The sequence below is a fragment of the Natator depressus genome, chromosome 6, assembly GCF_965152275.1.
Source record: "Natator depressus isolate rNatDep1 chromosome 6, rNatDep2.hap1, whole genome shotgun sequence".
Lineage (NCBI taxonomy): Eukaryota > Metazoa > Chordata > Testudines > Cheloniidae > Natator > Natator depressus.
In genome coordinates this window covers 108,689,689-108,714,878 of record NC_134239.1, presented here as the reverse complement: position 1 = coordinate 108,714,878, position 25,190 = coordinate 108,689,689, and the positions used below count along the sequence as shown (strand labels likewise).

Genomic DNA, 25,190 nt, shown 5'->3' with positions numbered 1-25,190 from the left:
TTGGCTGTAGACAATGGATCATGTGGTGTGGTCAGGGTGAAAGCTGGAGGCATGTAGGTAGGAATAGCGGTCAGTAGGTTTTCGATATAGGGTGGTGTTTATGTGACCATTGTTTATTAGCACTGTGGTGTCCAGGAAGTGGATCTCTTGTGTGGACTGGACCAGGCTGAGGTTGATGGTGGGATGGAAATTGTTGAAATCATGGTGGAATTCCTCAAGGGCTTCTTTTCCATGGGTCCAGATGATGAAGATGTCATCAATATAGCACACGTAGAGTAGGGGCGTTAGGGGATGAGAGCTGAGGAAGCGTTGTTCTAAGTCAGCCATAAAAATGTTGGCATACTGTGGGGCCATGCAGGTACCCATAGCAGTGCCGCTGATTTGAAGGTATACATTGTCCCCAAATGTAAAATAAAAAGAAAAGGAGTACTTGTGGCACCTTAGAGACTAACCAATTTATTTGAGCATAAGCTTTCGTGAGCTACAGCTCACTTCATCGGATGCATACTGTGGAAAGTGTAGAAGATCTTATTATATACACACAAAGCATGAAAAAATACCTCCTCCCACCCCATTCTCCTGCTGGTAATAGCTTATCTAAAGGGATCACTCTCCTTACAATGTGTATGATAATCAAGTTGGGCCATTTCCAGCACAAATCCAGGTTTTCTCACCCCGCCCCCAGACGCACAAACTCACTCTCCTGCTGGTAATAGCTTATCTAAAGTGACCACTCTCCTTACAATGTGTATGATAATCAAGGTGGGCCATTTCCAACACAAATCCCCACACACACACACAAACTCTGTTTTCTGACACCCCCCCCACACACAAACTCACTCTCCTGTTTGTGTGTGTTTCGAAGATAGCTGGGAGTGCTGGTAGCATAGGGCCTGAGGAGGGAGTCTACATAGCCAGACAATCCTGCTGTCAGGGTGCCAATGCCTGAGATGATGGGGCGCCCAGAATTTCCAGGTTTATGGATCTTGGGTAGTAGATAGAATATCCCAGGTCGGGGTTCCAGGGGTGTGTCTGTGAGGATTTGATCTTGTGCTTTTTCAGGGAGTTCCTTGAGCAAATGCTGTAGTTTCTTTTGATAACTCTCAGTGGGATCAGAGGGTAATGGCTTGTAGAAAGTGGTGTTGGAGAGCTGCCAAGCAGCCTCTTGTTCATATTCCGACCTATTCATGATGACAACAGCACCTCCTTTGTCAGCCTTTTTGATTATGATGTCAAAGTTGTTTCTGAGGCTGTGGATGGCATTGTGTTCTGCACGGCTGAGGTTGTGGGGCAAGTGAGATGGTTGTGTTTTCCTTGTCTATAGATAGGAAGAGGTTCTCCATCAGAGCAACAAGTATCTGTGCCATACCCAGCTCTGAAACCTGACTGAGGCAGTGACTATACTGGGGGGGGGGGGGGAGGAAGGGTGTTCTTAGTTCAAATTAGATATCTTGAAGACAAGATAGTTTGCAGTTTCACACAAGTTAGTAGGTTGTTAGTGGGTAGTTACTTTGATCTGCTGACTCACATGAAACCTGCAGACTTCCTTATCCTCACTGTGTTTGCAGTGAAGTTACCTAGTGTTACCTAATGTTAGTTAGTAAAGAACAAACCTTTTTTCCTTTCCCACTAGTGAAGACAAGGCCTGAAATGGGCCCGGAAGACAGAATCAGGTGGCATTGGAGACTAGTTTCTGCTAGTGTATGTTTTAGGTTGGGGATTAGATTTCTCTCTAAAGAGGTGCTGAAAATCTCTTTATTGATAATCTCAGTGCTATTATCACTCTAACAGATGTTTAACTAAACAATTAAACAAACAGTGAAATTTGGGCCCAATGAAATGTATTTTGAAGCCAATAGGAGTTTTGCCTGGATAAGGACAGTAGGACTGGGCTCTTTATAGTCACACAATGAAAAACTGCTTTTCTTTATCCTAGGCGAGTGAGAATTGAGACACACACACACACACACACAAAATCAGGAGAGAAAGTTAGCCAAATAAAAGAGGTAGAACTGAGACAACTAATAAGTGGTTATCCTAGAAGTGAAAATTCTGTTAGTAGCAAGTATAATTTCTAACCTTAGTTTCATTTAAAAATTTCATAGCAGCCTTATAGTTCTGATTTAAAACAATGGGGTCAATTTCATCACCGGTTTAACACCACAGAAATCAGTGGAGTTGTATCTTTTTACACCAGGGATGAATTTGGCCCAGAAATTTTGTTTATAGAAAATAAAACTCATCATAGTACAGATGTATGGACCTTAAATTTTATATGTTGCACTGGTCGTTACCCAGGCCCTCTGCCTAGGCTTTAATTCCACTCGCTGACTCTAACTTTTTTGTTACATCTGTAATTCAGGCAGGTTGATGCCTAAATCTGATCATCTGCAACCACACAGAAGCTCAGCTGAGATTCATTTAAAAATAATTGGACTTTTAAGGGTTGATTTTCAAACAAGAGATGGGCCTGAAGTTAAGCACCAGAGCCAAGTAATCCTCTGCCTCAAAACACTGGGGACATTTGGATTTCAATCCTATTCCAGATCCAAATTTTGTGATTTAGGCCCAACAAGCATTGTATCGACAAACAGACTATTTGACAATCTATGTTAATATAGATAGACAGGAGAATGTTGCCTGATTTCAAGACATTCATATTATTGTTATATAATATGGGTTATAGGCTCGCCAATTAATCTGATCAGAAGAGAATAAAGGTTATTTTCCCAGAATCAGGCTACATAGAGTTTTGCAAGGACCCTTGGGATGTAAGATGAGGACATTCACACCGATGACAAAATACGGTCTTAAAGACTTTTATAGAGAAATGGAATAATAATCAAATGGAAAAGTAATTAATAAGAATTACAAAGGAAATAGTATTGTTCTAGAAGTACATGTCACACCCTTCCTTGATAACCTGGTGGTAAGAGACAAAGGACCAGCCTGTCCTCTGGCATGCCAAAAGAGTCTGATGATCCAGGTTCCTCAATTCTCGAGTGGGAGGTGCAGAATTTAGGAGAAGCTAGAGAGCTAAAAGCTATAGAAAGATGATAAAGGCTAACTTAAAGCCTGACTAAAACTAACTAACATGGTGGGTTGCCGCTCTTATAGAGCCTGAGCTCTATGTGCCCACCTTCCTTGTCCAAACAATTTCCTCACCCACAAAATATCAGGGCATGCTTACTCTATAGGCTGGCATGTTCAGATGTATCAATAACCATTGGCTCAGTCTCACATCTGTCATTTCTGGCCTAACCAGCTTTTTCCATGTTCTTTGTTGTGTGCCTATTAAGTTTAAAGGCGGCATGAACTTAGGTAGCCATCTATCTATGCCAAAGGCCTAATTCGCTTTAACTCATCATCACTTATCTAGGGTAAAGGTTCAGAACATATGTGCTCTAACTTGTTTTAGCTCAACATACAGGATGTGGCCTGTAGGTTCCTTGCATTATTGCCAATCTGTAAATCTATCATAATAAAACAAACAATCAAACACATAAGAAAAGGTATATTACCAAGCACACAGGCTAGCCCTATGGGCTACACATTAGAGATCAGCCCTATATTAACAGTGGGAAACCAATGGGGAAAGGGTTCACGTAACACTTTGATAACTTGTCATAAAAGCACAAGGGAGGCAGATCCTCAACTGGGGTAAGTTGTAAATTTGCACCAGATGAAGGGATGCACCTAGATGGCGTCATATTTTCCTAGGCTCAAAGTGCCCAAAAATGCATGTGTGAGTGCATATGCAGCCATCAAGTCAGAACAGTGACACAAATTCCGGTCAATATCATAGAATATCAGGGTTGGAAGGGACCTCAGGAGGTCATCTAGTCCAACCCACTGCTCAAAGCAGGACCAATCCCCAACTAAATCATCCCAGCCAGGGCTTTGTCAAGCCTGACCTTAAAAACCTCAAAGCAAGGAGATTCCACCACCTCCCTAGGTAACGCATTCCAGTGCTTCACCACCCTCCTAGTGAAAAAGTTTTTCCTAATATCCAAACTAAACCTCCCCACTGCAACTTGAGACCATTACTCCTTGTTCTGTCATCTGCTACCACTGAGAACAGTCTAGATCCATCCTCTTTGGAACCCCCTTTCAGGTAGTTGAAAACAGCTATCAAATCCCCCCTCATTCTTCTCTTCCGCAGACTAAACAAGCGCAGTTCCCTCAGCCTCTCCTCATAAGTCATGTGTTCCAGTTCCCTAACCATTTTTGTTGCCCTCCGCTGGATGCTTTCCAATTTTTCCACATCCTTCTTGTAGTGTGAGGCCCAAAACTGGACACAGTACTCCAGATGTGGCCTCATCAATGTCGAATAGAGGGGAATGATCATGTCCCTCGACCTGCTGGCAATGCCCCTACTTATACAGCCCAAAATGCCATTAGCCTTCTTGGCAACAAGGGCACACTGTTGACTCATATCCAGCTTCTCATCCGCTGTAACCCCTAGGTCCTTTTCTGCAGAACTGCTGCCTAGCCATTCAGTCTGTAGCAGTGCATGGGATTCTTCCGTCCTAAGTGCAGGACTCTGCACTTGTCTTTGTTGAACCTCATCAGATTTCTTTTGGCCCAATCCTCTAATTTGTCTAGGTCCCTCTGTATCCTATCCCTACCCTCCAGCATATCTACCACTCCTCCCAGTTTAGCGTCATCTGCAAACTTGCTGAGGGTGCAATCCATGCCATCCTCCAGATCACTAATGAAGATATTGAACAAAACCGGCCCCAGGACCAACCCTTGGGGCACTCCGCTTGATACCAGTTGCCAACTAGACATGAAGCCATTGATCATTACCCATTGAGCCTGACGATCTAGCCAGCTTTCTATCCACCTTATAGTCCATTCATCCAGCCCATAGTTCTTCAACTTGTTGGCAAGAATACTGTGGGAGTCCGTATCAAAAGCTTTGCTAAAGTCAAGGAATAACACGTCCACTGCTTTCCCCTCATCCACAGAACCAGTTATCTCGTCATAGAAGGCAATTAGATTAGTCAGGCATGACTTGCCCTTGGTGAATCCATGCTGACTGTTCCTGATCACTTTCCTCTCCTCTAAGCGCTTCAGAATTGATTCCTTGAGGACCTGCTCCATGATTTTTCCAGGGACTGAGGTGAGGCTGACTGGCCTGTAGTTCCCCGGATCCTCCTTCTTCCCTTTTTTAAAGATGAGTACTACATTGGCCTTTTTCCAGTCTTCCAGGACCTCCCCCAATCGCCATGAGTTTTCAAAGATAATGGCCAATGGCTCTGCAATCACATCCGCCAACTCTTTTAGCACTCTCGGATGCAGCTCATCTGGTGCTCGTCCAGCTTTTCTAAATAGTCCCGAACCACTTCTTTCTCCACAGACGGCTGGTTGCCTCCTCCCTGTGCTGTGCTTCCCAGTGCAGTAGTCTGGGAGCTGACCTTGTTCGTGAAGACAGAGGCAAAAAAAGCATTGAGTACATTAGCTTTTCCCACATTCTCTGTCACTAGGTTGCCTCCCTCATTCAGTAAGGGGCCCACACTTTCCTTGACTTTCCTATTGTTGCGAACATGCCTGAAGAAACCCTTCTTGTTACTCTTAACATCTCTTGCTAGCTGCTACTCCAAGTGTGATTTGGCCTTCCTGGTTTCATTCCTGCATGCCTGAGCAATATTTTTATACTCTTCCCTGGTCATTTGTCCAATCTTCCACGTCTTGTAAGCTTCTTTTTTGTGTTCAAGATCAGCAAGGATTTTACTGTTAAGCCAAGCTGGTCACCTGACATATTTACTATTCTTTCTACAGATCGGGATGGTTTGTTCCTGTAACCTCAATAAGGATTCTTTAAAATACAACCAGCTGTCCTGGACTCATTCTTCTGGTGAAAGAAAGTCTCTTCACTCAAATGATTTTCTCCATACTTGTTTGTAAAAAGCATATCTGAACCAGTTTACAGTCTGTAGGACTGACCTCCAATTCTGACAATGTCATAAATTAGGTTTGCAAGCACCATAAGGATCAGAAATACTAAGGGGACATAAAAAATTAATTTTTAAATATACTTTGCAGTTCATGCACAGTTAGGTGCAACTTATTTTTTAAATTCCCTTTTCTATTCAGGATTCATTTTACTTGACATAAAACTTCTTGTTTTATGCTTGTGGGAGTTGAGTCTTATAAATAATAGCATTTCACTTGTTTTGGCTTTCAGGAAAGGCGAGGATTGCAGTTTTATAAACTCCACTATGTATTCAGTTTTAAGCAAGATATACTTGGCCAAATTTAGCTCTGGTATAAACAGGTGTAGCGACACTGAATTCAGTAGGGTTGCACCTTTTGACACCTGGGCTGAATTTGCCCTACTTTGCTTAAATTCATATCAGTATCTCTGTATTAGCAGCCTAGGATTAAGATTTCTCAAGAAAGTACAATGGAACACTACAGCATGGTTCTTTGTTCTGAATTCTGTTTCTTCCCAGCTGCTGCTGGAACACTGGCAGAGTGATAACACTTATCCTTTATTTTAAATTCCTTGCAGACATAATGATCCTTCAACAAGTCTAGTGTGAAATCTGTGAACACAGAAAAAGTGAATGGAAAAGCAATTCAGAAGTTATTACATACAACTGCTACAATGTTCATTTATGAACCTTGGGCCTGATCCCCAGTCAGTATAAATCAAGCCTAGTGCCATTGAATCAATGGACAATAATATGAATGTATTATACAGACATTGCTTTGTGCCCATTGACAGACCACTGATAGATTGAGAACATTAAGATGGTCTCACTTGCTCTTGTCTGTCCTTAGCAGCTTCAGTATGGAAGCAAACTCCTTATTAGGACCCACTACTATGCCGCCTGTATTTGTTCTGGAATCAATGGAGTGAGGCAAATTCAAGGGGCGATATCCACAACTGGTGTAAACAGACAAAAGGAACCAAGTTAGCTCTAAACCATACCCTAGATCTGAACACATGGGTTTGGAGAAAGTTTGTATCTTAATCTGCATCTGAACTTTAATGTTGGCTCATTGTCTAATTGGAAAATCAAAGGGCTCTCTTTGGGTCTGGTCAGTAGACACACAAGGTCACTGTTTTGTGCTGAATAAGTCTTCCATTTGGGGATAAAATAGCCAAGAAAGGGCTAGAGAAAGGAAGCATTTGCCTAGAAGCATGAGAGGATTCTGGAGTTTTTCCAGTGAATGACATATAGAGTTCATTGACATGAGAAGTAGAATGCTGTGAGTAAATGCTAGTCTTTTTTTAAAAAATAGAATGCAAGCGGCAGAGAGTAGAAAACTCAGTCATCTGTGGATTTGTTTTGGCCAATTCTATGAATCTGCTAAGGCTCCCAGGTTGGAGATCCAGGAGGGCAAGCCGATATCTAAAATAGGGCCATTCCCCAGTGGGGCACAATAACTTTTGAAACATACAAGTTAAGATATTGTGCAGCACCAGCTAAAGCAAATATCTAAGTCTCTCCTAACAAAGTGATTTTAACCTAGGAGTAATCCAAAGCAGCAGACTTCCAAAGTATTAGCAGGGAGACAATTTGCATATTAATGATAGGGACCCTCTAAAAGGAGACCATCTCCAAACAGAGGCCTATATTTTCATAAATTACTGATGATTTGGGATGCCTGGGTTTTGGGGTTCCCTGACTGAGACAATTTAAAGTACCAATCTGATTTCCAAAAAGTGGTGAGAATCCCCTCTCCCCTCCCTCCCCCCCCCCCGCACAAAAACCCTTTTGAGACATCTCAAGTTGGACACAAAAACTTGGGCGCTCCTGAAAATTTAGGCTTTAACGGGGTCAGGGTAGCATCTGGAAAATACATGTATAATGTTCTTGTTTAAAGTACACTTTAAAAGTCTTTCTATAGTCCTCCAGGAATGCATTTGATATTCTTGGAAATTCACTGTTCTTCTTCATTCCTATGAGAAGCGGAAAGGGCAGATGACTGAAGGGTGAAAGCAACTCTCATTTTATCAAGGCATATTTTCATGAAAAGAATGCCACGCTGAGGAGAATATTAGAACCAGGGAAATAACATGTATTGTTGTCATTGCTTGACCTGTTCCGGCACCTCCTGTGCATACAAACAGAAGTACTCCTCTGTCAAGAGGTTTGTGGTGGCAATTGTGGAGCAGTGCTGGCACAGAGGGATGGCTTGTCCTAGAAAATATGTCAGTTTCAAAGAAAAGTAGACCTCGTTGGTTAGCCTCAAAAACATCTAGTCATACGGCTGTAGGTATCATGCTTTGTACACTGTGGGCCTGAATGTAGGGAGGACAGAACAAACTGATCCTGAAATTACCTCAGGGAGATCTACTGTCCTTGGTATTGACATGACTCCCAGCTGTCCTCTCACGGGTTCTGTAGCAGTTTCTCTGTGCCAAGTGACCTTTAGAACCAAACAAACAAAAATGTTTTTATGGTCCCATTGGGATCATTCCCTACCCTCAGCCCTGGTGAGTCAGGTGGAGAACTGTGCTACTGTAGGGAAAGTCATAATGAAAACAAGGAAAATCCTTAACTGTCTAATCTAGTAATTGAGCTAAATACTGGGGTTTACTTGGAAATATTCAAGCATGCATGGCAATTTTAAAGAACAACTGAAAGGAGCATTATAGAAGGGGAAAATGGCAATGGAGCGGCTTCTCTAACATATGCATCGAGCATCTCTGCTTCAAATTAAAGACAAATTAACTCAATCATTTAACCCAAAAGTTAGATACACGCCTTGGTATTTAATTCATGCAAATCCCATATTCTTGACCACACCAGAAGGGCACAGAAGTCAAGTCCCTTTTCAGAATTACTGGTTTGGAAAATATTGTTGACGTTACTTTGATAGACTCAGGCTTTCAAGAGGATTGAAAACTGCTTTAGATTATATTGCTTTGCTTAGATTCTGCTGCAGTGCGTGCTACAGGAACAATGTATCTAACTTAATACCTCAGGAAGGGAGGCCCTGTCCATCTATGTACATGCACACGTATACTTTACTTCTTGGCCTGTACTATTAAGGTCTTGATGGCATGTGAGGTTCCAGAATGCTAAGAATATTGTAGGAAACCCAGGGCGTAACTGAGGGGCACAGTAATCTAATTTTTTTTTTTTTTTTGCTGGGATTTTCAAAGAAGCCTAAAGGAGTTAGTTGCCCAAATCCCATTAAGATTCAGTAGGAGCTGGGCACTTGCTGACTCCTTTGAATGTTCCTGCTTTAATCATTTAATTGGATAAAGGCACTTTAACTGATAGTAGGTGTGTCCCTTGAGCTCTGGCCCCAGAGCTCTGAGAAGTTGGGAAAGTTATTTTTGGTGTACTGACTTTTCTGGGCTTTGGTTAGTCATTTGCTGGCTGTAAATTTGCCAGTCCAGAAGTGCTGCTGGATTGAGAAATCTCAAAGAAATTAACTAAAGGCAATTAAATGCCCTGTGTGTGTGTTCTGGGCTTACAAATTCTCTGTTCATTCTCCCTCAGGGAGGAGATGTTAATCAGTCTCTGATAAATAAGACTAATAATACAGATTTCATTTTCCTTCCGCCCTACTTAATAAAAATAGAGCCTCCCCCGATGCCTAACAGCAAACACATGAATATCTGGTAATAACATTGTATAGCCCCAGGCAGAGTTTTCCACCCCAAGCCTGGAGGCCAGGCAGCGTGTGTTGCCCCCCAGCAAGCCTCGAGAGCCTAAAACACTGGCAATAAGGACCCTGTAGCTCCCTTGATGCATCATTAAGTTGATGGGCTGAATCTAGTCACACTGACAGATTCCATCTTCACCCTCAGGACAATAAACAACCTTTGTGATGATCCAAAATTCACACTCTGAGATCGAACTAGTCTGATTCTGATTATCAAAACCATTCAAGCTTCATATCACAATCTTACCACGTTTGGGGAGGGGGGGAGGAATCTCTCTCTCTCACACACACACACACACACACAGTTTTATTTTTGACCCATTTTGCTGGTTTGTGCCTACTAGCTATTCTGGTTTGTGTATCAAATACAGATTCTTCACAAACTGATTGAAAAAGTACCTTTTCTTCCTTACCCCCATCTAAGCCCACCCACACTTTCTTGTACAAAAAGCAGACCGAGATCTTGTTTCTTCACTCTGTGAGATTTTTTTGCAGCCTATCTGCTGTCAGCACCCATCTGCCTCTTCCCCATGTTGATTCCAACATTTTTATAGCTATAAGCCAAAGAAATATTGCTTGGGAAACATCATCTGGCTTGGCAAAACTTAATTTATTTATTAAAGGTCTAATCCAGATTCAATTTAGCTAATTTTTAACAAAAAATGGAAGGTGAAACACCTGAAATAAAATAAAATCTGCCCCGATATAATTTGGGGATGGGAGTTGAACAAAATATTTTGTTTGACCAGAAACAAAAATTGGCGGGTGGGAGGGGGGGTCATTTTGTTAAGCATTAAAACCAAAACAAACAAAAAATCTTTTTCAGTTGATACCAAACTGTTTTTTTTTTCCCAGATTGTTGGGTTCGGCCCCCTGAACCCAAGTCGCTTGTTTGCTCAGCTCTGATTTCAAGTTCTTTCTATGGCTGTAGTCTTACAGCATGTATTTGCCTTCCACTTGGCTATCCACTGGCTTTTTCAGTTCTCCTGAAATGAGATAAAGAACATCTGGTGGGTCATCATTTCTCTGATTTCCAGTGTAACCAGGAGATCCAAGTAGTATGGTTCATTGACATACTCAAATACATAGGGTTGGGAGCAGGGGTGCTGGAACAATTTATACAATGGGGGTACTGAGAGCCATTGAACCAAACTGTAAACCTTGTATATAATGGAAACCACTTCAAGCCAGAGGGTGTGGTAGCACCTCCCACACCCCTAGTTCCAGCACCTACGGTTCGGAGGGTCTGGATTAAGGAACAGGCACCTAAGACTACAGTCCCAGCTCCTAGGGTCACATGATGAGACCATAATCTTGGCTTTCATTTAAAAAAATACTTAAGTTTCTAGTCCCCATAGTTGCAAAGAAAAAGTTGAAAGTGAGGCTTGAGTTGAACCAATGCAACAGGGTCTGGCCAAATCTGCAGAGAACCTGCAAAAATAGCTCAGAGAGGTGAGCTGCCCCATGCATCTTACTGGGCTGTTATCTCTAAAACGCACCTCACCACCCAGCAACAGGCTGCGTGTAGGTATGGGGTTGGGGCTCACTGCTGCCACTCCATCATAGATTTGCAGGACGGGCACACACACACACAGTCCTGTGCTCAGCTGGGTGAGGGCTAAATTCTCTCTTCCAGAGCAGACGATAGACTGCCTGAAGACAGAGAATGGTGGCCCTGGCCTGCCCAAGATAGGCAACAGCAGGTCTTAAACTAGCCCATCAGACAGCATAAGCAGTCCCTTCTGCTGCCACCCCAATGAAGGGCTGGCCATGGTGTGCAGATGAGGATACTAGGCTCCAGGTGCAGCTCATATTACCTTAATCCAATTACTGGGCTCTAGAAGCCTTCTTCCGTTCACACCCTGCACATGGCCTCAGGGCACATATGCCCTTGCAGGCACTCGCCACCCCACACGTGCTTGAGAGAAAGCAGCTTCCCAAGAGCTGATGGAGCTGGCCAGGTGCTCAGCAGAGCACCTCTGTTAGCCCTGGTCTACACTAGGACTTTAGGTCGAATTTAGCAGCATTAAATCGATGTAAACCTGCACCCGTCCACACGATGAAGCCCTTTATTTCGACTTAAAGGGCTCTTAAAATCGATTTCCTTACTCCACCCCTGACAAGTGGATTAGCGCTTAAATCGGCCTTGCCGGGTCGAATTTCGGGTACTGTGGACACAATTCAACGGTATTGGCCTCCGGGAGCTAGCCCAGAGTGCTCCATTTTGACCGCTCTGGACAGCACTCTCCACTCAGATGCACTGGCCAGGTAGACAGGAAAAGAACCGCGAACTTTTGAATCTCATTTCCTGTTTGGCCAGCATGGCAAGCTGCAGGTGACCATGCAGAGCTCATCAGCAGAGGTGACCATGATGGAGTCCCAGAATCGCAAAAGAGCTCCAGCATGGACCGAACGGGAGGTACGGGATCTGATCGCTGTATGGGGAGAGGAATCCGTGCTATCAGAACTCCGTTCCAGTTTTCGAAATGCCAAAACCTTTGTCAAAATCCTCCAGGGCATGAAGGACATAGGCCATAGCAGGGACCCGAAGCAGTGCCGCGTGAAACTGAAGGAGCTGAGGCAAGCCTACCAGAAAACCAGAGAGGCGAACGGCCGCTCCGGGTCAGAGCCCCAAACATGCCGCTTCTATGATGAGCTGCATGCCATTTTAGGGGGTTCAGCCACCACTACCCCAGCCGTGTTGTTTGACTCCTTCAATGGAGATGGAGGCAACACGGAAGCAGATGATGAGGAGGAGGAGGTTGTAGATAGCTCACAGCAAGCAAGCGGAGAAACCGGTTTTCCCGACAGCCAGGAACTGTTTCTCACCCTGAACCTGGAGCCAGTACCCCCCGAATGCACCCAAGGCTGCCTCCTGGACCCAGCAGGCGGAGAAGGGACCTCCAGTGAGCGTACCTTTTAAAATACTATGCATGGTTTAAAAGCAAGCATGTGAAAGGATTACTTTGCCCTGGCATTCGCGGCTCTCCTGGATATACTCCCAAAGCCTTTGCAAAAGGTTTCTGGGGAGGGCAGCCTTATTGCGTCCTTCATGGTAGGACACTTTACCACTCCAGGCCAGTAACACGTACTCGGGAATCATTGTACAACAAAGCATTGCAGTGTATGTTTGCTGGCATTCAAACAACATCCGTTCTGTATCTCTCTGTGTTATCCTCAGGAGAGTGAGATATAATCCATGGTCACCTGGTTGAAATAGGGTGCTTTTCTTCAGGGGACACTCAGAGGAGCCCATTCCTGCTGGGCTGTTTGCCTGCGGCTGAACAGAAATGTTCCCCGCTATTAGCCACAGGGAGGGGGGAGGGTTGAGGGGGTAGCCACGCGGTGGTGGGAGGCAAAATGCGACCTTGTAACAAAAGCACATGTGCTATGTATGTAATGTTAACAGCAAGGTTTACCCTGAAAGAGTGTAGCCAGTGTTTTATAAAATGTGTCTTTTTAAATACCGCTGTCCCTTTTTTTTTCCTCCACCAGCTGCATGTGTTTCAATGATCACAGGATCTTCTCCTTCCCAGAGGCTAGTGAAGATTAGAAAGAAAAAAAAACGCACTCGAGATGAAATGTTCTCCGAGCTCATGCTGTCCTCCCACACTGACAGAGCACAGACGAATGCGTGGAGGCAAATAATGTCAGAGTGCAGGAAAGCACAAAATGACCAGGAGGAGAGGTGGCGGGCTGAAGAGAGTAAGTGGCGGGCTGAAGACAGGGCTGAAGCTCAAATGTGGCGGCAGCATGATGAGAGGAGGCAGGATTCAATGCTGAGGCTGCTGGAGGACCAAACCAGTATGCTCCAGTGTATGGTTGAGCTGCAGAAAAGGCAGCTGGAGCACAGACTGCCACTACAGCCCCTGTGTAACCCACCACCTTCCTCCCCAAGTTCCATAGCCTCCACACCCAGACGCCCAAGAACGCGGTGGGGGGGCCACCGGCCAACCAGCCACTCTGCCACAGAGGATTGCCCCCAAAAAAGAAGGCTGTCATTCAATAAATTTTAAAGTTGTAAACTTTTAAAGTGCTGTGTGGCATTTTCCTTCCCTCCTCCACCACCCCTCCTGGCCTACCTTGGTAGTCATCCCCCTATTTGTGTGATGAATGAATAAAGAATGCATGAATGTGAAGCAACAATGACTTTATTGCCTCTGCAAGCGGTGATCGAAGGGAGGAGGAGAGGGTGGTTAGCTTACAGGGAAGTAGAGTGAACCAAGGGGCGGGGGGTTTCATCAAGGAGAAACAAACAGAACTTTCACACCGTAGCCTGGCCAGTCATGAAACTGGTTTTCAAAGCTTCTCTGATGCGTACCGCACCCTCCTGTGCTCTTCTAACCACGCTGGTGTCTGGCTGCGTGTAACCAGCAGCCAGGCGATTTGCCTCAACCTCCCACCCCGCCATAAACGTCTCCCCCTTACTCTCACAGATATTGTGGAGCACACAGCAAGCAGTAATAACAGTGGGAATATTGGTTTCGCTGAGGTCTAAGCGAGTCAGTAAACTGCGCCAGCGCACCTTTAAACGTCCAAATGCACATTCTGCCACCATTCTGCACTTGCTCAGCCTGTAGTTGAACAGCTCCTGACTACTGTCCAGGCTGCCTGTGTACGGCTTCATGAGCCATGGCATTAAGGGGTAGGCTGGGTCCCCAAGGATAACTATAGGCATTTCAACATCCCCAACAGTTATTTTCTGGTCTGGGAATAAAGTCCCTTCCTGCAGCTTTTGAAACAGACCAGAGTTCCTGAAGATGCGAGCGTCATGTACCTTTCCCGGCCATCCCACGTTGATGTTGGTGAAACGTCCCTTGTGATCCACCAGAGCTTGCAGCACTATTGAAAAGTATCCCTTGCGGTTTATGTACTCGGCGGCTTGGTGCTCCGGTGCCAAGATAGGGATATGGGTTCCGTCTATGGCCCCACCACAGTTAGGGAATCCCATTGCAGCAAAGCCATCCACTATGACCTGCACATTTCCCAGGGTCACTATCCTTGATATCAGCAGATCTTTGATTGCGTGGGCTACTTGCAACACAGCAGCCCCAACAGTAGATTTGCCCACTCCAAATTGATTCCCAACTGACCGGTAGCTGTCTGGCGTTGCAAGCTTCCACAGGGCTATTGCCACTCGCTTCTCAACTGTGAGGGCTGCTCTCATCTTGGTATTCATGCGCTTCAGGGCAGGGGAAAGCAAGTCACAAAGTTCCATGAAAGTGCCCTTACGCATGCGAAAGTTTCACAGCCACTGGGAATCGTCCCAGACCTGCAACACTATGCGGTCCCACCACTCTGTGCTTGTTTCCCGAGCCCAGAATCGGCGTTCCACAGCATGAACCTGCCCCATTAGCACCATGATGCATGCATTGGCAGGGCCCATGCTTTCAGAGAAATCTGTGTCCATGTCCTGATCACTCACGTGACCGCGCTGACGTCGCCTCCTCGCCCGGTATCGCTTTGCCAGGTTCTGGTGCTGCATATACTGCTGGATAATGCGTGTGGTGTTTAATGTGCTCCTAATTGCCAAAGTGAGCTGAGCTGCCTCCATGCTTGCCTTGGTATGGCGTCCGCACAGAAAAAAGGCGCGGAATGATTGTCTGCCGTTGCTCTGACGGAGGGAGGGGCGACTGGCGACACGGCTTACAGGGTTGGCTTCAGGGAGCTAAATTCAACAAAGGGGGTGGCTTTACATCAATGAGTATTTCAGGCAGGACTTCACGGAGGGTTCCAATAAGAAATGGTGCACCTAAGTTATTGTTCTTATTGGAACAAGGAGGTTAGCCTGGCCTCTGATTGATACATGGCTAGATTTACCTCGCTGCACCTTCTCCGTGAGTGACTGCAGTGTGACCTAGAGAAATGAGTCCCCTAGATGGGGGAGAAGGCAAATGAGTACAAAACAAATCTGGTCTATTTCTTGTTTTGATCCACTCCATCTATCTTTTACATCTTTGGCTGGCAGCAGACGGTGCAGAAGGACTGCATGCCATCCACATCTCATGGCTGCTCGGCAGAAGATGGTACAGTACGACTGCTAGCCATCGTCATCTCTTGCCTGCCCGGCAGAAGATGACGACTGCTAGCCATCGTCATCTCTTGCCTGCCCAGCAGAAGATGGTACAGTACGACTGCTAGCAATCCGTATTGCCTGCCTGCTCACCATAAGACGGTTCAATAGGACTGACTGCAGGACTAAAGAGAATGACCTGGTAAAGTCACTCCAAATTTAGTCCCTGCGCCCATGTCTGCCCAGGCGCTGCCAGCTGACGCGGCCAGGAGCACCTCGGACATGACGAGGACGGCTATCAGTCATACTGCACTGTCTGCTGCCAGAAGGCAATGGGTTGCTGCTACTGTGTAGCAATGCAGTACCGCGTCTGCCAGCATCCAGGAGACATACGGTGATGGTTACCTGAGCGGGCTCCATGCTTGCGGTGGTATGGCGTCTGCACAGGTAACTCAGGAAAAAAGGCGCGAAACGATTGTCTGCCCTTGCTTTCATGGAGGGAGGGAGGGAAGGGGGGCCTGACGATATGTACCCAGAACCATCCGCGACAATGTTTTAGCTCCATCAGGCATTGGGATCTCAACCCAGAATTCCAATGGGCAGCGGAGACTGCGGGAACTGTGGGATAGCTACCCACAGTGCAACGCTCCGAAAGTCGACGCTAGCCTCGGTACTGTGGAAGCACTCCGCCGAGTTAATGCACTTAATGCACTTAGAGCATTTTCTGTGTGGACACACACACTCGAATATATAAAACCGATTTCTAAAAAACCGACTTCTATAAATTCGACCTTATTCCGTAGTTTAGACATACCCTTAGTGGAGTAGCAATGGATAGTGAGTGGTTGCCCTCTTTGCAGAGGCGCTCTGGAAGGGACTGTACCCACTGGAGGCATGACTTCTCTTTTGCTTCCACTGAGTCAGTGCAGCTCAGCATTGCCCCTCATTCAGGGCTGCCCTTAGCAGGAACAACTGTGCAGTTAATTATTACATACCGACAGTGACCCTGGCTGTGCTCAAAGGACTGTTACCATAAATCAGGTGTAAAATATATTTTGTTACTCGAATAGGTATACGCACATTCCCTGACACAATACCAGTTAATTCTTTTTTACCATTGCTGTCAGCTTCTGCACTACACAGCCAGGGATCTGATACAGTCCATCTTTCTGATTACCCGTGGCTCTCATGTCATTTATCGTTATTTTAAAATTACTTGCATAACGTGTAAGTTTTCATGGCACCCTCCAAATCGAAATCAGTGGATTTGCAGGGGCATTTCCTTCATACCTGCTGCACATGGTCACTACACTGCACAATCTGAGCTGAATTCTGAGGTTTCATTGACTTCATGGAGTGCTTTCCTGCATAAGTATAAGGCACAAATTATGTAAGGATCTCAGGATATTACCTGGTTTATGAGTGTCATGTTTTAAAGATAGGATGTAGGAAATAGATTGATAATGAACATCATTCTCCCTTCTAATTCTCCCTTTTCCAGCTGTGTCCCAGTGCCTATCAGGGCTTTCATCCTGAAGACCTATGAGTGGTGCCCAAATGCAGCATTCCATGTGAAACCTATAGTGTGCATCTTAATTTGATCTAATGAACCACTGTCTCAGTGGGGATTATATACTTGCTCTCTGTCTGAATGCCGACTTGGACTAGAATCTATTTATGTCCTTAATTCACACAAAAATGTCATTATTAAAAAAAACAACACACACACACACACACACACACACACACTTTTCTCCCCAGGCTTCTTCCAAGCTGATTTTGGCTTCTTTGTAATGATTTTAATTGACTGCTTTAGAATAGGACCAGAATAGAATGATCAGTGACGGTGGTGATTACACACTCACTGATTGCATGTAGGAACAGTCTTGTATTTGCTCATTTAATAAGGAAGCAATATATCTATACCAAAATGGGGGGGACCCCAAAACAAGTGTGATATGCAAAAATGGAAGTCACAATGAGCCACCTGGAAAAGGCTCTTTACCCACTTCGTAGTGGAGGTTTCTAGCCTCATTTTCCTGTGATTTAAAGATCCAGAATTTGCTTTGCTATGTCAGTTTTCAAACCAATAACTCCTTTTACTGGCAATAGATACAGGAAGATCTATTTTGGTAAAATATGGTATTGTTATACGTTTTCACCTGAGCTGCTAGCCAAAAATTCATAGTCTAGTAGAGGTTTTTTTCCCAGTTAGAAAAAAGTGGTGAGTCTGTTTTTTGTTGTTTTTTTGAGGGGGGGGGGGGTGTTAAATGCAGTTTTGTTTATTTACAAAGAATTTATGAAGTCCTGTGCCTCCAAACACAGAAGGAATCAAATAGCAGAAAACAGGTTATATGTTCACAGCCCCCAGAACACACTTTTCAGTCTGCACCCCGACCCAAAAAACCTCCCCTCAGGTTTCTTCATAGAATCATAGAATATCAGGGTTGGAAGGGACCTCAGGAGGTCATCTAGTCCAACCCCCTGCTCAAAGCAGGACCAATCCCCAACTAAATCACCCCAGCCAGGGCTTTGTCAAGCCTGACCTTAAAAATTCCACCACCTCCCTAGGTAATGCATTCCACTGTTTCACCACCCTCCTAGTGAAAAAGTTTTTCCTAATATCCAATCTAAACGTCCCCCACCGCAATTTGAGACCATTACTCTTTGTTCTGTCATCTGCTACCACTGAGAACAGTCTAGATCCATCCTCTTTGGAACCCCCTTTCAGGTAGTTGAAAGCAGCTATCAAATCCCCCCTCATTCTTCTCTTCCGCAGATTAAACAATCCCAGTTCCCTCAGCCTCTCCTCATAAGTCATGTGTTCCAGTCCCCTAATAATTTTTGTTGCCCTCCGCTGGACTCTTTCCAATTTTTCCACATCCTTCTTGTAGTGTAGTGCCCAAAACTGAACACAGTACTCCAGATGAGGCCTCACCAATGTCAAATAGAGGGGAATGATCACGTCCCTCGATCTGCTGGCAATGCCCCTACTTATACAGCCCAAAATGCCAGTGGCCTTCTTGGCAACAAGGGCACACTGTTGACTCATATCCAGCTTCTCGTCCACTGTAACCCCTAGGTCCTTCTCTGCAAAACTGCTGCCGAGCCATTCGGTCCCTAGTCTGTAGCGGTGCATGGGATTCTTCCGTCCTAAGTGCAGGACTCTGCACTTGTCCTTGTTGAACCTCATCAGATTTCTTTTGGCCCAATCCTCTAATTTGTCTAGGTCCCTCTGTATCCTATCCCTACCCTCCAACGTATCTACCTCTCCTCCCAGTTTAGTGTCATCTGCAAACTTGCTGAGGGTGCAATCCATGCCTTCCTCCAGATCATTTATGAAGATATTGAACAAAACTGGCCCGAGGACCGACCCTTGGGACACTCCACTTGATACTGGCTGCCAACTAGACATGGAGCCATTGATCACTATCCGTTGAGCCCGACAATCTAGCCAACTTTCTATGCACCTTATAGTCCATTCATCCAGCCCATACTTCTTTAACTTGCTGGCAAGAATATTGTGGGAGACCGTGTCAAAAGCTTTGCTAAAGTCAAGGAACAACACGTCCACCGCTTTCCCCTCATTCACAGAACCAGTTATCTCGTCGTAGAAGGCAATTAGATTAGTCAGGCATGACTTGCCCTTGGTGAATCCATGCTGACTGTTCCTGATCACTTTCCTCTCCTCTAAGTGCTTCAGAATTGATTCCTTGAGGACCTGCTCCATGATTTTTCCAGGGACTGAGGTGAGGCTGACTGGCCTGTAGTTCCCCGGATCCTCCTTCTTCCCTTTTTTAAAGATGGGCACTACATTAGCCTTTTTCCAGTCATCCAGGACTTCCCCAGATCGCCATGAGTTTTCAAAGATAATGGCCAATGGCTCTGCAATCACATCCGCCAACTCTTTTAGCACTCTCGGATGCAGCGCATCCGGCCCCATGGACTTGTGCTCGTCCAACTTTTCTAAATAGTCCCGAACCACTTCTTTCTCCACAGAGGGCTGGTCGCCTCCTCCCCATGCTGTGCTTCCCAGTGCAGTAGTTTGGGAGCTGACCTTATTCGTGAAGACAGAGGCAAAAAAAGCATTGAGTACATTAGCTTTTCCCACATCCTCTGTCACTAGGTTGCCTCCCTCATTCGGTAAGGGGCCCACACTTTCCTTGACTTTCTTCTTGTTGCTAACATACATGAAGAAACCCTTCTTGTTACTCTTAACATCTCTTGCTAGCTGCAACTCCAGGTGTGGTTTGGCCTTCCTGATTTCACTCCTGCATCCCTGAGCAATATTTTTATACTCTTCCCTGGTCATTTGTCCAATCTTCCACTTCTTGTAAGCTTCTTTTTTGTGTTCAAGATCAGCAAGGATTTCACTGTTAAGCCAAGCTGGTCGCCTGCCATATTTACTATTCTTTCTACACACCGGGATGGTTTGTCCCTGTAACCTCAATAAGGATTCTTTAAAATACAGCCAGCTCTCCTGGACTCCTTTCCCCCTCATGTTATTCTCCCAGGGGATCCTGCCCATCAGTTCCCTGAGGGAGTCAAAGTCTGCTTTTCTGAAGTTCAGGGTCCGTATTCTGCTGCTCTCCTGTCTTCCCTGTGTCAGGATCCTGAACTCGACCATCTCATGGTCACCGCCTCCCAGGTTCCCATCCACTTTTGCTTCCCCTACTAATTCTTCCCGGTTTGTGAGCAGCAGTCAAGAAGAGCTCTGCCCCTAGTTGGTTCCTTCAGCACTTGCACCAGGAAATTGTCCCCTACCCTTTCCAAAAGCTTCCTGGATTGTCTGTGCACCGCTGTATTGCTCTCCCAACAGATATCAGGGTGACTGAAGTCTCCCATGAGAACCAGGGCCTGCGATCTAGTAACTTCTGTTAGTTGCCGGAAGAAAGCCTCGTCCACCTCATCCCCCTGGTCCGGTGGTCTATAGCAGACTCCCACCACAACATCACCCTTGTTGCTCACACTTCTAAACTTAATCCAGAGACTCTCAGGTTTTTCTGCAGTTTCATACCGGAGCTCTGAGCAGTCATACTGCTCCCTTACATACAGTGCAACTCCCCCACCTTTTCTCCCCTGCCTGTCCTTCCTGAACCATTTATATCCATCCATGACAGTACTCCAGTCATGTGAGTTATCCCACCAAGTCTCTGTTACTCCAATCACATCATAATTCCTTGACTGTGCCAGGACTTCCAGTTCTCCCTGCTTGTTTCCCAGGCTTTTTGCATTTGTGTATAGGCACTTGAGATAACTCGCTGATCGTCCCTCTTTCTCAGTATGAGGCAGGAGCCCTGCCCTCTCGCGCGCTCGTGCTTCCTCCCGGTATCCCACTTCCCCACTTACCTCAGGGCTTTGGTCTCCTTCCCCTGGTGAACCTAGTTCTTGCGGGGTCATACATCATGCTTTCAGTTTGTTGCTCCTTCAAGCTACCTGTGTCTCTTAGTTTCTCTCTATTCTGCCTTCCCTCACCTGCACACTGGCCAGGTCTACACTACAGATCTATATTTGTATATCAATGTCACTCAAGTGTGTGAAAATTCCACACCCCTAAGCAACATAATTATACCGACCTAGGCTTCCCTCCCCATGTAGACACTGCTATGTCGACTGGAGAGCTTCTACCACCTCTCAGTGAGGTGGATTAACTATGCCAATGGGAGAAGCTATCCTGGCGGTGTAGGGAGAATCTTCACTGAAGTGCTGCAACTGCGCCGATGCAGCCTTTTAAGTGTAAACCAGCCCACCCTTACCCAAACAATACACAACAAAGCCCATCCATGCACTCATTCCAAAACTCCTGGGCGAGGCTATCCTCACGGCTATTTAATTGACGGGTGTGTTCACACTGATCAATCTCTACACAGTTTCAACTCATCGCATATGATTTAACCAGCTTATAACAATATTGTTTAGAGTTAGATTTTCAAAAGAACTCAGCATGCTCTTTTGAAAACGTAGGCCACGAATGTCATAATGATTGCTGCTGGGTACTTTTGAAAATCTAGCCCCAGCTGCGAATGAAAACAAAAACAAAAGAAAACAGATCTTGAGCTCTTTTAGAAATCTTGGCTTTTCACCTATATTCATCCAGAGCCTTGGTCTGAAATAGCCTCAAATCAGATGACCTTCAGGACATGCAAGGCTCATTCCCTCCACCCCCAGGCATTTAACATGGAGAATTATAAGGTTAATTGTAAGGATGTGGAATTGTTTGAGCGGGTAGGTGGGGAATTTGTGATAGGTCAGCTCGGAACGCTGTGTTTAGTGTGCACTTTTAAGCTATGGTACATTAAGGACACCTACAGCACATGAATAGGCACCTGTTGATAATTTTAAATAAAATAAGTAGACTATACAGATAGGAACATTTTAAAAATACAGTTAAAATAAGTGGTTCACACTGAGTATTGAAACTAAACGTTCTCATACAGCACTTCAGTCATGGAGTTTTAAACAGGGGGTTTAGAGAAAAAAAATCAGCAAGAGAAATGGATGGCAGGTCATATTACTGATGCTTTTCAAAGACCTACAAGCTACACTCATATATAAACCTATTTTTGAGTAACAAAAATGGGCAAAATGCAAGAATGTATTTCCAGTTGGCTTCAGAAGTAGTCTAATTTCAGAATTGCTCAAATTTTGGTATGCCACAGAACCCATCCAGAGTTCTTTTTTAAGATCATGATCTAAAGATTAAAAACACCCCTTAAGATTTTGTAAAAGTCATGGCAAATATAAGGAGGGTGAACTGACCTCCAGTTTTGCAGACCCAGCTTTGCCCCTTACTAAACTGGACTTGCACCCATTTCATAGACATATAATGCTATTTGTACACAGAAATGGACTAATCCTGCACAGAACTGAGCAAACGCACCTCCCACTGAAGCCAACGCACCAATGTCTCTTTTACCAATTGAAGCCAATGGCCAAACTCCAGTTGCCCGGAATTGGGCCCTTTCCCAGTTTTCAGTGCTCAGCTGCTGCTCTGCACCTTTCAGGATAAGGCCAAGAATGAGCAGCTGGGCTTGACTGATGGGCAGAAATGACTCTCTGCATCAGCAAAATGCAGGCAAATGCAAGAGCATCGAATTGGAGGTTGGGGCTGACCATTTGGCCTGGAAGATTTTAATATTCTTTACTGTCTGCAGAAGCAACACATGACTCTTGGTAGTGGGGGAGGGGCACCATTTAAAGGTTCGGGGGGGGGGCATGTACCCCACGAATCACCTCTGGTCCCTTTCCCATTCCCCCCCAACACTTCCCTGACCTGCTCCAAGTCAGCACCATCTTGCCCCCACTCCTCTCACAGCTCCTTTCCCACTTCTCCGATCACCTCCCCACTGTGGGGGTGGCGCAGGCCAGAGCAGGCTCCAGCCACCTACTGCCAAGGATCGGTAACTACGGCTGCGAGCAAGGAAGGGACGGGATTCAGTGGGCTACCCTGTTCCCACTCTGGTGAAGCTGCGCTGCCAGCCCAGTCTCTCTTCCCTGCTCCGTGCGCCTCCTAGTGGTGCTCAGCAGGAGCACTAGGTGCTGGTGCCTTTCCCAGGCACATCCCCCTCAGCCACACTCAGCCTGACTCCCACCCTGGTAGAAACCATGGGGGGCATGTGCCCCCATATGCCCCCCCCCATGTATCACCTCTGATTGGCTGTAAAAAAAAATTGCCAAATTGTAGCTGAACAGACTGAGAAATGGTGACCCCAGTGCTAATTCTGGGATACCTGTTCCAAAGATACTTTAAAACAAGTATTGTTTGCCCTGTTTCTTGCCAATTCTGAGATGCATATTCTTCTAGCTTCACTCAAAATAAGTTCAGTTCATGTTACTAACCAGGGGAGAAAAACAAACGGGGAAAGAATGACTAACAAGGTAAGATGCTCATCCTGCTAATTTGATCTGTAAAAGAGCATGGAGAGAGCTAGGGCAATTTCACTACTTTTATCTTATTTTTAGCAACAGTTCAAAGGACAAACGGGCCCCCACGTCTGTGGCAGTGGAGTCGGAGTCCCTATTCTCAAGTGGCTCCCCACACTGCAACTGCCTCTTTACAGATGCTTTGGTCTTCTTAATAAGCATGTGGGGGAGGAATAAAGGAGAGCACCATGGAGAAGATGCTTAACAAATCATCATCCCCATGTTTAGATTAAGTATTTCAATTGCAGCAGCATGCAACAATAGTGTGCGTCCATCAAGGAGTGCCGCTACATGGATGGACGTAGACTGACTATCCAGCCCAACCATCTTAAGGACTGACCTGAACCGTTGCAGGGGGTGTGCTTGACTTGCAAAGAAGCTATGTCTCTTTGGGATGTGCCATGATGACTGCAAGCACCAGCTGAAGATGGTCCCTGCACTGAATAGCACCCATCACATCAATGCTTGCATAGATTTATCCAGCTACTTACACTGCAATCTTCAGAGCTGGTTTAGCTCACAAGGATACCTTTCAATGGGCCACTGCTATAACATCTTCACATTTCCACCATTCACCTCCCAACACCGTTTCTTGCCCTATTGATGAGAAATTATGGTCTGCTCGTCCATCCTGGCTTACAGATGTGCTGCTAGAGCTGCTTAATTAGCATATTCAAATCACTGTTTTTGACCTCATTCCCATACAAGCCACCCGTTCACCATTTCTGTTTCTATAGATCCCCACCTACCTCTTAAAAAGACCCCCCCCAAACATAGGTTTGGTTCATTGCCAAATGTTTTCATGCAACATAAAAAGCATCTTTCAGCCTCCATCTCAGTGTTCTTCCATACCTCCTCCACCCCAAATATTACATCTGCTGCTATAAAAATCATTCTTTCTACATTTCTAAGCTAGTCCTCAGAATTGCTTCACCTCTTTGTGCCCACCCATCAATTAAGTTTTACATCACAAATAAAGCATCCATTGACTCCAAGCAACTCTTATTTCAATGCCTGACAGTCATGAGCCTCCTGCTGACTCAGGGGGGACACAGCTTCAAACATGCCCTGTGCCCCTAAGTATCTGATCCCCCACCACCACCACCACACACACACACACACACACAAGCCCTCACTCAATTCATTCAGGCAAAGTTCCAACTGCCATCTGTCCATTCGTCTCTCTCAGCAGGAGTCAATGTAAAGACAGGTTTCAGAGTAACAGCCGTGTTAGTCTGTATTCGCAAAAAGTAAAGCTCACAAAAAAGAAGTGAGCTGTAGCTCACGAAAGCTCATGCTCAAATAAATTGGTTAGTCTCTAAGGTGCCACAAGTACTCTTTTTCTTTTAATGTAAAGACAATCTCTCTAAGGCCTACTATTATGAATCCTTAGTACATTTCTATCTGACAGTATTTGGTATACGGGGACCTCAGTCTCAAAGCTGCTTAATCTGATTGCAACTGTGGTAGCATGGCATGTGGAAGAGATCAACAGAAGCTCTTGAACTGTATCCCTCTCATGATAAAAATGAAGGGGCTGCTGGCAGAGTGCTGTCTGTACAGGCCCCTTCCTTTGGAATGCTCTGCATCTCCAAGGGCTGAAATAACCCAAATTTGTTGA

The 25,190-nt window shown here is 45.4% G+C and overlaps 1 long non-coding RNA gene across 4 annotated transcripts in view; it reads left to right on the top strand.

The window, feature by feature from the left end:
- Nucleotides 1–13,617, top strand: part of LOC141989492 (uncharacterized) — a 192,721-nt gene extending 179,104 nt beyond the window's left edge. For all 4 annotated transcript variants that reach the window (XR_012639992.1, XR_012639997.1, XR_012639996.1 and 1 more), the window contains one exon: nucleotides 13,129–13,617. This is a non-coding gene — a long non-coding RNA (uncharacterized LOC141989492). The remainder of the gene's footprint in view (nucleotides 1–13,128) is intronic.
- The last annotated feature ends 11,573 nt before the right edge of the window (nucleotides 13,618–25,190 follow it).